The following is a 3,651-nucleotide window of genomic DNA, read 5'->3' on the forward strand; positions in this document are numbered from 1 at the left end:
AGCTTTTTTATTGAAAAAATTTGAAACCTATTGGAAGTTTAGATTTCTGCAACAATATTTTGTGTATGGTTGATGGAGGTGCCACAAGACTGTTATTCAGTCATCATCTGAAGAATTGGATCAGCCTGTTTCTAAATGGATTTTCCYTGTGTTGATCTCAGATAAGTATAGGTCTTTTTTAAATGACTTTTAGGCACTGATAGCACAGCTATGGAAGCATATTGCTAGGAATGATGCCAAAATTTTAGGTTGTGCAAATTCATCACATCTAATCCACTGGTAGTGGTCTGTTGCTTTAGTTTAATTTTAAAGTTGTGATCTGACATGTGTTGCTATATTGGTACAGGAGGGGAAATTATTTAGTTCTTTTAAAATGTTAATTAAGTCCTAAGAGAATTGATGGGCTGAGAACCAAGACTCTCACACTGCTTTGCTGTGACAGTGTTGCAGCTTTGATTTTAAGGGCATACCAGAAGCACATGAGAAGCGTGCATCTCTTCCAACCGCTCTCCTGTAACAAATGCAGTTCTCTGTCTGGACATTTACTCGGAGACATAAACTCCATCAGACACGTACCAGCACATTGCAAATAGGCCACAATATATTCATCATGGGGTAATAAATACGATACCTCTTGCTTCTTAGTTTGGCCTGGGGTTCAATTTCTGTATCTCCATTTAAGTTTCCATCAAGTGCTCTATCTTAGTGCAGCTGCAAAGTGCTAGATAGATACGAGCCTGACTATGCAGGGTAAGTTATGCAAAAYTAAAAGTGTCATTATTATATGTCTGCTGTTCAGATACAAACTGCTCTCTCTCCACCCTTTATGGAAACTTCCARTAGTCTTGTTTCTCTGCAATTCCTAATTGACACGATTAATTCTTTTTATTCCATTTCATTTCTCAGGGTGTTTCCAAGGAATGGCACAAGTAATGACAAGAAGAAAGAAGTTGGTGATTTTACTTCCAGAACATATGTRCATCCAGATAATCATAGAATCACAGAATGGCTTGGGTTGGAAGGGAACTTACAGATCACCAAGTTCTGTAGATCATCTAGATCCAAACCTTCCCTGCCATAGGCAGGGGCAGTGTTTCTGTGAAGTGCCTGTGAAAAAATATGCTACAAGAAATAGATCAGTCAAGATGCAAAAGATTAGAAACAAATATAAATTTCATTCTTTCCTCAATTGTTCACACACAGACAAGTGTATATACACTTGAATACACTCTTGTGATGCTTCTCTGCAAAGCAATGCAGATGCAGTGGAGATGCAGGGCACTTCTCGTTGGGTGGTTAAGATGCCTACTGATGTGTGGCAGAGGAGGAAAGTGAGACAGAAAAAGCTTTCACCAAAGGTAAAAGTTCTGGTGTGGACAGAGTACCTCTATCCCTGAGGTAAGAGCTGACTCCGTGCAGTGAATTGGAGGATCTGCTCTATTACAGGACATTGCAGGTTCCTTAAGTACTGAGGAAAGGAATACTCAAATTTATGTTCTGAAAGTGGGAGAAAGTAAATATCTCTTTCTGTAGTAATACTGATTTTTTGCCACTGTTTTTTGTAGTCAATATGTAAAGACACTTCATTTCGGTTTTTGAAGCAGTTTCCCCATTTACAAAATGTGTTGGGAAACACGGACACAAAAAGCAGTTGTGAATGCTGGTTCATTGCTGCTGTTTCTCTTTTGCTGGGTTGGACTATTTTTCTTTTCTTCTGTTTCTCAAGCATTCAGTGCTTCTTTCTGAGAATTTCAAATGGAAGAGTTAATGAATCACTGTCTCTAAGTAAAACTAACACATGATTTTATGGCATCGTTTGTGCCTTGTGCCAAAGGCAGTGGCATTGCATTCATATAGAGTGAGATGTGAGTAAATACTGTAACATCCTTGTTTGTCTCGTAGCTTTCTCAAACTTTAGCTTTGAGAGAAAGGGCAAAGCAATCAGCAATTCCATCCTCTAGGATAAAAGTCAGGGRATGCAAGAAATGTACAGGCACAAATGCATGAAACAGTCAGAAAAGAAACAGAGTTGGAGGGATGTGTTTGATTTGGGAAAAGTTGTAGAAAATATCTTCCCTCTTCCTCACAGACTAAGGCTTCTCTTGAGTAAGCTTTTGCAGATTGTTATGGGTATTGTTTCCCCTTTAAGAGCACATTCAGCCTTATCTGTTTCAATCTTATCTTAAATATGGACTGTGAAGTGTTCCATCTTCAGGAAAATTGATTCAACTAAAGGGCAGAAAGCCTTTATGGAAAGGAAACCACACATTAAACTAGAACTTAAMTCTGTGTTGTAAACAAAGTGGATATTCATGCTGATAGGGGTAAGGAGGAATTGCTGTCATTTACTGCTTCRCTAAATCTTTCCATGGGAGTCTTTCAGGACAGTTTACAAGTACTTATTCACAATTTCCCTCCTCCTCAGCTGTTACAGGGAAGTTGGGATAATATCTGAGTTGTTTCCTCCCAATGTAAAGTGAGAGGGTGAACGCCTGGGGCAAGGGCGCTCCTCTGYCAGGGCCGGGCTTTTCCTAGGACACAACTGGGCACGGTTTGTGGGGGAGGCTTTTGCAGCCCATGGATGGGGAGGGAAACAAGAGACCCTGCTGRGACCCTGCAATGTTGCGCTGGACTGTGCTCCTCTGTGATGGAAAACCAAATTTGCTAGGAACGCAGAGGTGTCTCAGAGTTTGGACCCAGCTGTGAGTTGAGTCAAGGGCGTAGTGAGGAAGGAGAGGGATATTGTTTTTTAATTAATTCTAATATAAATTCTGCTTCCTTTTATCTGTTTAGAAAACTAATTATTTTTTGTGTATTTGAGCGCATTTAAGAGTCTCTGGCTTTTGTGTTTGAAGTAATTTTTTAAGATCATTGAGCCCAGTGTGGGGAGTGGCTGTGTTATGTTCATCCGGCTGCCTCTGGTTCCCATTAGTGAAACATGATATGTATTTTGTAACAGAGCAATCTGGGGCAAAGATCAGTGAACTCACAATGTCACAGGTAGAAAGTTACCTTTCTTCTTTCCCCTCTCACTGTGACAATGCTGTACTTCTTTCTGGGCTGTAGTATATATTATATAAGTGTCCTACAATATATGATTATTGTTGCTTTAACATTATTTTTTTTTCTAAAATATGGTTAGAAGGATCAATACTTAAAAGGACAAGCCTGAGTCTTTATTCTTGACACAAAATCTTCATGCTCTCACCATTTAAGCATGTCATCAAAAAGGTGGTTTTATTGTTTATTTATTATTCTAATTTACTCTTCATGGCTGAACGTAATTCTTTGAATGCCTAGTGTTCAACTTGTTCAATCAGGTTTGAATACATTTCTATGATAAATTCATTTAAGCAGCCTGCTTCCTTGACAGTGAATTGTAACACAGCACATAGCAGCAGAAGGTTGAAGAATCAGTATTTTTAAAACTCATTGCTGTTCTTTCAATTAATAAAGAGTGCAGAAGCAAAACATTTTCTAACTCCAGCATTCAAATGCAAAGATGAATTCTTTTGCCACTCTAAGGAACTCAAACATTACTCCACTATTTCAGTTTATGAAAACTGAAAAGCAAAGCTAAAAAGAAACTCTATGTTTTCTGTTATTTCAAAATAGAAAGGCTAAGTATAAGAGCAGTATAAATGCTGAAAA

Source organism: Malurus melanocephalus, unplaced genomic scaffold (genome assembly GCF_030028575.1).
Source record: "Malurus melanocephalus ecotype Western Australia unplaced genomic scaffold, MMel_1.1 scaffold_1117, whole genome shotgun sequence".
NCBI lineage: Eukaryota > Metazoa > Chordata > Aves > Passeriformes > Maluridae > Malurus > Malurus melanocephalus.